This window comes from Mya arenaria, chromosome 2 (genome assembly GCF_026914265.1).
Source record: "Mya arenaria isolate MELC-2E11 chromosome 2, ASM2691426v1".
Lineage (NCBI taxonomy): Eukaryota > Metazoa > Mollusca > Bivalvia > Myida > Myidae > Mya > Mya arenaria.
The window spans coordinates 14347449-14358902 of NC_069123.1; positions in this window are offsets into that span (position 1 = coordinate 14347449).

The window sequence follows — 11454 nt, forward strand, 5'->3', positions numbered from 1 at the left end:
ATTGTCATGTTCAAAGTCATTGTTACGAAAAATAGAAAAACGAAAAGTACTGAATAGCTTATGTTAGGATTGAAATATTGTGACCAAACCTGGTAATATACCAGTTTGGTCACACTATTTAAGGCTAAATTATCTTTTTTGTGACAAATTATAACGGGGCGTATTATGGTTTCACATGCAGCGTACGAGCGGGAGGCGTCCAGTATGTTGTCCGATCAATAACTTTAGAAACCTTTGTCCAATCAGGTGAGCGATATGGTGCCATCTTGGTCCTCTTGTTAAAAAAATAAAAAAATTGGGTGTTTAGTGCCTTAGTGCCGTCGTCGGAGTCGGCGTGCAAAAGCCTTAATATTGGCTATAATTGAAAAAAAAAAACATTAAGAGGTAATAAAAAACAACTTGGTACACATGTTGCCAGAGAAAACACACCTATATTGGAAGTTCCATAATTGACGGGTTATGCCTCGTTTAAAATGAAAAGAAAACTGAAGAAAACAACAGACACGCGTTTGCGTACGCTCCGTGGAGCTCTTGTTTAAAAGTATGTAATGATCGAAGAACACGCATCACTGGGATAAGTAATGATTCACAAATGTGTAAAAGTAGACCATATTGCAAAACGAACCATGCGACTTGAATTGTGAAATATGATATTCGTTGGTTTATTGATCGAAGATATCGTAATTTATGAACTGTTAACAACCCTGGAGTGCATGATTGAACCATAAAATGGAGTTTAAATTAAACTGCAGAGTTGTGACATAGACGATCGTTTTGATAGTTGTAAACATTCTAGATAAATTATACCATTTAACAATATTGGTTTGGAAAATATGACATTATTGTAGCAAAAGTTAGTGTTAATTTTTAGTCATTTAAACCAAAGGTCGACAGGCCAAACGCAGCATTTCTAAAATTGTTTACAAGGGGGAATACGTATTCCGAATCTGCAACGGTTTCAGTGAGAGTTTTGAAGTTGAGCTGCAAGATGGCGGCAAAACGTTAAAAAATAGGATTTTTGCCTGGTAGGTAGTATAAATTATTTAGTTCGAACATATCATGGGGTGCATTCGGCTCTACAATCTCCGTGTTTCTCACGGCCTTTTATTTCAAATTGTTAGCTTAAAAAAGTTAATGAAGGAAAACCTTCGACCAGTCTGGTATTTACAAATGTGGGATTTAAGCGGGATTTTGAAACTTTAAAGGTCTTTTTAGCTCAAAATAAACAACTTAAATAAATAACTTAAATTTGGTATTTTAATTTCCTGACGCTTTCGTTGGTGCATAAAACCTTTCATGGTCAATTTGTTTTGGTTTAACCACCTTAATATGTGATGATAACAGTTTAACCACGTTTGGGCATCTGAATTGCATGGAATTTATAAATGATAGCAAAGTGTGCGACTTATAAACTTATTTTTATAATAAATTTAAAAGAATGTATACTTAAGTTGATAACTAAGTTTTCAATCATAACGGCCCTGAATATTCATTTTTTGAAAATATTGAATCTAAATACCAACTTTCCCCCCGAAAAGATGACGGTTACACGGTACTGTAACAATTTCCTGTATGTTTCTAAATCTCGTATTTAAGATTATTTTTGCTATTATATGCTGATGACACATTTGTTTTAGCTGAAAGCCAGTCTGATCTACAGAATGCTTTTTATGCTATGAATGTTAGAACGTTTTTGCTTTTATATGCTGATGACACATATGTTTTAGCTGAAAGCCAGTCTGATCTATAGAATGCTCTTTATGCTATGAATGTTAGAACGTTTTTGCTATTATATGCTGATGACACATTTGTTTTAGCTGAAAGCCAGTCTGATCTACAGAATGCTCTTTATGCTATGAATGTTAGAACGTTTTTGCTATTATATGCTGATGACACATTTGTTTTAGCTGAAAGCCAGTCTGATCTACAGAATGCTCTTTATGCTATGAATGAATATTGCTGTTGTGGGGTCCGCGTGTAAATGCATCCAAAATCAAAGTTGTAATATTTAGCAATTCCAAAGCGGGACGTGATAAATTTGAATTCTATTATGATAATGAGAAGTTAGATATTGTTGATGACTTCTCTTATCTTGGCGTTCAATTCAAATACAATGGCAATTTTTCAAAAACAAAGAAGCATCTTGTGGATCAGGCAAGGAAGGCAATGTTTTCTGTTGTTAGTAAAGTAAACTTAATTTACCCATATCTTCTCAGCTACACACATTTCAAACTATGATATCACCCATTTTATTATATGACTGTGAGGTGTTGGGTATTGAAAATATTAAGATTATTGAACACTTTGAATTGAACTTCTATATATTGTACTTAAACTTAGTACACCAAATTGTAAGAATTTTTGTGAACAAGGTGTAACACCGATTGCATCACAGATTAAGACTAGAGTTTTATGCTCAGTATACCTCATTTTAAATCATTGTTAAAGTTTAGAATTAATAATCAGTTTTTACAAAACTGGAATAATACCAAAATTGAATCTAAATTCACCTAAGTTTATAGATGGTATTAAACACAACTTATATTCGAGGAATATATTGACATTATCTCTTTAATTTTAGCTTTAATTTTATAAAAATTCAGAACTATGAATCATAGATTACCAATAGAAAGAGGACGATTTTTGAATATTAATAGAAATCAAAGTATTTGTAGTTGATGTAATTATAGCTCGTTTGGTGATGAATATCATTATTGAATAGAATGTAATAACCTTAACAATGGCATATAATAATATATTAACCATTTCTATGTCAAGCACCCTAATGTATAGAAATTTAAAATGTTGATGAGCACTTTTTTGTAAAAATATTGGCCCAATTTAAGTACATATAAACTTCATTCTCCCTAACACATGCTAATAAATACCAAGTTCTTTAAAAATAATGTTTACTTTGTTTCATGATTCACTTATGTATGTTATTTTACCAGTTCGTTGAATAGAAACCAAATAAACAACATTGACATTTCCTAAGTTTTACTTCTGCATAATAAATATTATAAACGTATAATAGCCTTGCTACATAATAACTGCAATTGGTACAACAGCTTAACAAACACAAATAAAAGGATTGGCAAAATATGGCCGTAAAAACGAACGGACTCCATGATAGGTCATAGTGACACACGCCTGGAAGTCCGCAAGCCGAGAGAGGCTAGGCTGAGCCGTTGTATTAAATGTATATTCAAAGTGTACTCTATAAATACTATAGTGTCCTATGATATGCCCGTGCTGGAATAGACTGTTTGGCAAAATGCGACAACCCAGCAACTACGGTCTACATGCAAATGCTCCTTACCAAAAGGCAACTGCAAAACCCGCAATATACCCGCAATCTCCTAGCAACACAACGCAACGCAACAATGCAACCCCAATTGCCAACAGCCAATGCAACATCCGCAATATATCTCCGCAATCTCATGGCAACGAAACGCAATGCAATGCAACAATGCAACCACCGGGATGTCAAGTATTAGGACGTTCCCGGCCTTGAGCAACAGACATGCAACAGACTCCTTAAGAACTTGTTACTCCAGTAACGGGATAATAAACGTTATTTATCTATATTCATCCTAATTAATTGATTTTAGTTTATAATTCCCAATTTCACATGTATAGCCCTCTTGTTGATTCCCATACCGAGTGATAACTATCACCGAGGTGCTCGACCAAGGTAAAAGGTCTCAACAAGCCCAAATGCATCTAAATCATAAATTATATATGTATGCATTTTTAAATTGAAGTGGATGACAGCCTAGCCAGCTCTCGGCTTGCGATTTGTTTTCCCGCCTTCACTGACTGACTAAGTATTCTAAAAACAAAAACTTGTGGAACCTTGGAAAGCGGCACTCATACCTCAATCTTCTATAAATACTACCTCAAATGCAAGCTACCGGTAACCAAATTACGCTGGTTAACCATTTAAGCAACAAAGCATCTTTTTGAACAAAAATAATAAATAAATAATAATTTCAAACATAAAGCAGTTTCCGATGTCCATGGTTCCATATTTATACATTCTTAAATCACAAACAAAATATAGGCACATTCACAACATGTGAAGAAAGTACATAATGTCCACAAGTCTGGTCCAGTCCAATGTGTCTATAACCAAAGTCATTTCCACTAAAGTGAGGGTCGACACTCTGTCATGGCCTCTCTATGGCAACAGTCAAGTGTTCCATACTAAACTCCTATCCGCACGTGTTTCCAGTTATGATAAATCACCATGACTACAAGATAGTAATTCAGTCTGATGGTGCGAAACAATATGGTCACAAGCAATGTTAATATAGCGGTTGCACGTTAAGAAGCGACTCTATATTCCTCGCACTCTTTAATATGGCACTCCAGACAGATTCAGATGGCGATTTGTGATCCGTTGCTCCCCGACATATTTTAGGGTATTCTCTGTTAAAACGAACGCCACCTGGAGAGACATCAATCCGCCATAGCATGCATGTGGACCATACTCGAACCACCGCTGCGATACATACTGTAACATACAAAGTACGAAAGCAGCAGCACATGAAAGTACATTTCCATGCGGCAAAATTTAAACTTAATTACTTTAAAACTTATATAACAGGTAAATTCTAAACAAAAGGTAAATGGGGACAACAATTTATGACTGGGTGGGCTGGGTGTGTTTTCTTAATTTCGGTCCTCTCCGCACGAGATTTCGGAAGCAAAGAAAGATTCCCCGTTTATAGACCGGTTTAATTTAATTCAAAAGTGCACTTTTAACTAGTGTCAAATATCGAGAACCAGTCCGCATCGATTTGACCGATAGAGGCCGAGAATGTTCCGATTGCTTAGCAACGGAACAACTGACCTTAAATTCAATCTCGCGAAAATAATAAAATTTATTTTCAAGCAAATTAAATTAACATATGTTTAAACTGTACTTGATTTGTTTTGTTAACAAAATGATGTTTATCCGTTTCGTGTACAAATCACATGTATATAATTTGCCTTGATTTATGAATGAACTTGAAACTTTAAGCCTACGTAGTAATCACCCTTGGCGAGCAGCGACAAAGAGACTTTTTGAAAAACTAACATTAAGCTTAAAGTGACACTCTTATTTAAAATCCTCTTATTTAAATTCAATAAATACACATGTATTACAAACGTAAATTTTTAGAATTATGCCTTTAACTACTTCCTTAATAATTAATTTCTTATTGATAATAAGATTGTAACCGTTTATTCAAAAGCTGAATATACAAAATTATTAAACGATTGGTGAGTGCTAAAAGATTTACTGCGATCTACTATCGTCTCATAAGGTGTTTTCTGCACCTTTCTTTCAAATTAAACTCGGTATCCTTCATAGAAACCATTGATTTCGACATTTATTCTTCCTGTATGGTATATTAGAACAATTCAAACAATTTAATGTGGTTAATCTATTTTGGGAGTAAGAGTGCATCTTTAATTGTTTGTTTCGCAAATGTCATTCAAAATGATGAATTCCAGATTATTCCCTCATGATGTATACCTTTTTTTCCGAACAATGTACTCATAACAGTAAATCGTGTTAAAAAAGTTACAATTCTTACTGAATTATTAACAATAATGTCCATTGGACAAATTTATACTTAAGGGCCGGCCACAATGCAAAAGTGGGTGGGGAAGGTCAAAAACTAAAACGTTTAAAAAAATCATGTTTTATTTAGCTTTGCGGAACGATCTTTTTTGGGAGTGAACATATATTCTTGGTGACATGTTTTGGAGTAGAAAGGAGTGAAACAAATTTTACAAAAGACTTTATCAGATTTTGGATCGAAAAGCATTCACATCATTTCGGAAAAGTCTGTCGACATTATTACTTTGTTTTTTTTAAGTCAAAATGCTCAAGACTACCTACTCAACCTTGTCTTGAGAGTTCTTGGTGATATTTTGTCAAATAAGAAGTAATTAGGAAAAAATAGTGGATGAAAGGTATTACAAAAATACATATATATATATTAAATGGCTGCAATCAACACAAAGCCCCAATACATTGTCGATTGGACAGTTCCGATGGATTAGACTCATATACATATTATTTTTGTATTGAGACATTTCCGAGGAAACGTAAATACTTTTTGATTGGAAATCTTTCGTAAAATTTGCTCAACTCCTAATAACAGCGTTTCATGTTGCAACGGATATATGAATTATGCCTGATTGAAATTGAGCCTCAAAACTAAATAGAAATTGATTTTTTTAAACACTTTAAATTTTTGTCTTTCAATTTTTTTTGCATCGCTGCCAGCCCGTAACATGTTATCATTGCAGAAAATAACAACTTTTTTTTGCTGATCGGCATGCGCGCCTACTTTATGCTATGCATCAAAAAAGTTATATTGTTAATTATTATTGAAAATCGTTCTGTCATACAACCGAGATAAAACACGTCTTATAAACGGACGTTAAAACATTTAAAAGTTCAATATACATCAAAAGCGAACGTAAAATTGCCAACGCTCGTCCGTTTTTTCAGTTGAGCATGGGTCATAAGCAGTAAGAGGATAAAATTTGTATTGTCGTTAACATCATTTATGGTGTGCGGGGCCGGGCGGTGGTGGTGTGTCGTGATCTCAAAAGCAGACAGTCATTGGTATTATAAAATGCTTTGAAAATAATATATTAAACTCAATGTTTTAACTCCCATCACGTGGTTTAACGCCAATAAGCTGCAGCATTAAAGTATGTAAAATATTTGCGAAAAACAAACTTGAAATATGTTTACAAGCATGACGGTAAAAAATAAGATAAGTTACAAAAATCTAAAAATACTAAATATAAGTAGAGATAAAAAAGTTAAGGTGGGCAACAGGATTAAATTCCAGTGCCTCTGGACTGCTAGACGAGGTTCATACATCTGAACCACTGAGACAACACACTACCATCGTAAATCATGAATACATCGGACATACTGACATTGCATCAAAAGTTGTCAAAATTAAAATTTTATTGTTCATAGTTTACAGAATAAGTAAACATACGAAGTTATCTTTTTCTTCGACACTCGATACTAGTAAACGCGTATTTAAAAAGTGGCCTTAAATGAAACAGGTTATTTGTTGTTGTTCGTGAATGTAATATACTGTCCATGCCGAGCATGAGGCTCCAAATATTGTCTGAGATATACAAAAAAGTTTTAGGTTAGACGGTTACCAATGAAACTAGTTCAATCGATTTGAAGAAAACAAACAAAATAAGTAGAAGAAATATAATATATTTGTAAGCAGCAAGCCACTGGATCTGTACATGTCGACTGTGTCACTGGGACGTTTACACATTGGGCTTTATATAGCATGTAAAGAAATTGTATTAATTGCAGACAGTTTTCGTTATCAGTTATTTGTACAAAGGAAGTGTTCAAGAAAAAGCCTGCATAAGCCTAAAAACAAAATTTAGTACATATTTAACTCGGCTTTAGGTAGACAGCGTATTGAAGGTGGTTTAATACAATGTAGAAATTTATAAAAAGTCCTTTCAAAATGTATTTATTTATAAAATATATATTTATGCAATGGAGTGTGAATTTAGGTGGGCTTTATCATGTTTGGCCAGGCAAATTTCATCTGTAGTTTTTCAGACCATTTTTTGTTTCAGAAAATGCTGGATTTCAAAACATATTTTAATAACAAAAATGAAGCGAAAAGGACACGTACATTTTTTAACAAATATATGCGCAATTGTGCATAATTTATGTGAATTATCTCTTAATAATTTGCTGAATTATTTCTCCCTAAAAGTATCCTAATTTGTATAATATGTGAGGAAATCATCCCTACCGCTGTGAAATTGAAACACATGATTTTATGGCGGTAAATCTACTTTCCCTTCTAATCACATTTGTCAGCCATCCTTATACGTCATTAACGTTAATATAGCCGGTTTCATGGGGCTGAATGAAACGGTTGATTGAAAGCCGTCCAATAAAAAACGCTTCTTACATTCAGACCATAACCAAATTCGCCGACTATGTCAAAATTGCAAGATGGTAATAGAAGGGAGGAATTGTTTGTATTTTTTCAGCCTTTCCAATGTTTCGCTATTTGCATTTTCAGTGTTGTGTCTGCGCATATCGCCTGATTATGTAAAAATAGATACAGGAAATATCAAAAAGATATTTTTTCTTGTAGCTACTATTTTACCTTTCTGACAATGTAAATTGTAAAAGATTTCGTCATTTTTTAGGAAAATTTGACGTTGTTTATGACAATGTGGTTTGGGCGATTTCAGAAAATGTTTGCCTATGCATATGTTTGATAAATTTTCAAGTAAAACTCTTTCATTATACATTTTAAAACAGATACATTTATGAGTATTTGTAACGCTTGCAACGCCCCTTTATGCACTGGCTTAACTGATGTTTTATCTTTATATGGAAAAGAAAGTTGAACACATCTGAAATTTTCTGTTGCGTCATTATTTAAGCACATAATTTATCCTAGTGAAGAATTAAATTTGAAGTGAGACAACCAGAAACTTCATCATTATCTGAACAAACCGTTCAATCTATTAAACCAATGGCATGGCCTTTAAATATGAATTTACTTTTAATTTCGATAAAGATTAAAAATAGCACTCAATACGCCCAATTTGCTCCATTAGGATATAAAAACCTGTTTAACCCGAAACTCCTCTGCCATCACTTAAAACCATATCAATTTTGTGGAAGGAAGAGGCGCAGCGCAAACGATTGCCCTTATAAGTTAAGCCCCCTGGTCATCTGACCGTACCTCTATTTCAAGAATTATGTTAAGTTATGTGACGCGTTCACTGGTTCTGAATGATCGCATAAACCAAATCTTTTAGTCGCATAAACCAAAGAAAAGGTGATTTGATCAAATCAAAGTAAACTGTGATTTACTTAGTCAAAGCTTATAATTAAGAATACTCAAGAATTTACACAGACGCTCAGCACATAACAAATGACAATAGCAATGACATAAGGCCGGCTACAAAATTTTATTATCACAATCTGTAAGTATATTCAATTCCAAATATATATATACAGAGAGAGAGAGAGGGGATCATTATTTTCCGAGTTGACACCAAAAGATATATTTCACGAGTGAAATATTTACTTTTGGTGTTCATGAGTTCATTGCTATCTTACATGGAAATTAACAAATTTTCTTCTTATTATATGCCTATAATTGGAGTTTAAAGTAATTTTATTCCACTTAAAAAAACGCGAATATTTGTGAGTACGCGTACAGTCATTTCCAAGTGTATCCCAACCCTGTGCGCACTGACGTTTGATTTTGAACTGGTAGCGGGCTAAAATTTCAAAACAGTGAAAAAATATCAAATTTCAAAGTTTATTGGCAGATCGGCCTTATGTAGCCTTTGGCCATAAACAACATAAATATGGCAAAGGCATAAATCAACTATAAAGAGTATCGGAAAAAATAATAAATATATATTATGTAATTAAATATGACAATATAAATTGTTAAACATTTAGAAGGAAAAAAAACATAAATAAACAAAGGTTAACATAAGGGGCATAACTCCTGTACAGGGAAAGTATTTCTTAAATTCATGGCTCTAATCTAAGTTGTTCTTTTGCTTAACATTAGTCGTTTAAACATATTTAAATTTGGCCATTTATTATTTGATATTTTCACTTTTTATAACAGTGAAAGATCAGTTTTATTTCACAGATAAATCTCTAAAAACCACCGGAAAGCATATAATAATTATGTATGTATATATTGAACACTTTGAATTGAACTTCTATACATTGTACTTAAACTTAGTACACCAAATTGTAAGAATTTTTGTGAACAAGGTGTAACACCGATTGCATCACAGATTAAGACTAGAGTTTTATGCTCAGTATACCTCATTTTAAATCATTGTTAAAGTTTAGAATTAATAATCAGTTTTTACAAAACTGGAATAATACCAAAATTGAATCTAAATTCACCTAAGTTTATAGATGGTATTAAACACAACTTATATTCGAGGAATATATTGACATTATCTCTTTAATTTTAGCTTTAATTTTATAAAAATTCAGAACTATGAATCATAGATTACCAATAGAAAGAGGACGATTTTTGAATATTAATAGAAATCAAAGTATTTGTAGTTGATGTAATTATAGCTCGTTTGGTGATGAATATCATTATTGAATAGAATGTAATAACCTTAACAATGGCATATAATAATATATTAACCATTTCTATGTCAAGCACCCTAATGTATAGAAATTTAAAATGTTGATGAGCACTTTTTTGTAAAAATATTGGCCCAATTTAAGTACATATAAACTTCATTCTCCCTAACACATGCTAATAAATACCAAGTTCTTTAAAAATAATGTTTACTTTGTTTCATGATTCACTTATGTATGTTATTTTACCAGTTCGTTGAATAGAAACCAAATAAACAACATTGACATTTCCTAAGTTTTACTTCTGCATAATAAATATTATAAACGTATAATAGCCTTGCTACATAATAACTGCAATTGGTACAACAGCTTAACAAACACAAATAAAAGGATTGGCAAAATATGGCCGTAAAAACGAACGGACTCCATGATAGGTCATAGTGACACACGCCTGGAAGTCCGCAAGCCGAGAGAGGCTAGGCTGAGCCGTTGTATTAAATGTATATTCAAAGTGTACTCTATAAATACTATAGTGTCCTATGATATGCCCGTGCTGGAATAGACTGTTTGGCAAAATGCGACAACCCAGCAACTACGGTCTACGTGCAAATGCTCCTTACCAAAAGCAACTGCAAAACCCGCAATATACCCGCAATCTCCTAGCAACACAACGCAACGCAACAATGCAACCCCAATTGCCAACAGCCAATGCAACATCCGCAATATATCTCCGCAATCTCATGGCAACGAAACGCAATGCAATGCAACAATGCAACCACCGGGATGTCAAGTATTAGGACGTTCCCGGCCTTGAGCAACAGACATGCAACAGACTCCTTAAGAACTTGTTACTCCAGTAACGGGATAATAAACGTTATTTATCTATATTCATCCTAATTAATTGATTTTAGTTTATAATTCCCAATTTCACATGTATAGCCCTCTTGTTGATTCCCATACCGAGTGATAACTATCACCGAGGTGCTCGACCAAGGTAAAAGGTCTCAACAAGCCCAAATGCATCTAAATCATAAATTATATATGTATGCATTTTTAAATTGAAGTGGATGACAGCCTAGCCAGCTCTCGGCTTGCGATTTGTTTTCCCGCCTTCACGACTGACTAAGTATTCTAAAAACAAAAACTTGTGGAACCTTGGAAAGCGGCACTCATACCTCAATCTTCTATAAATACTACCTAAAATGCAAGCTACCGGTAACCAAATTACGCTGGTTAACCATTTAAGCAACAAAGCATCTTTTTGAACAAAAATAATAAATAAATAATAATTTCAAACATAAAGCAGT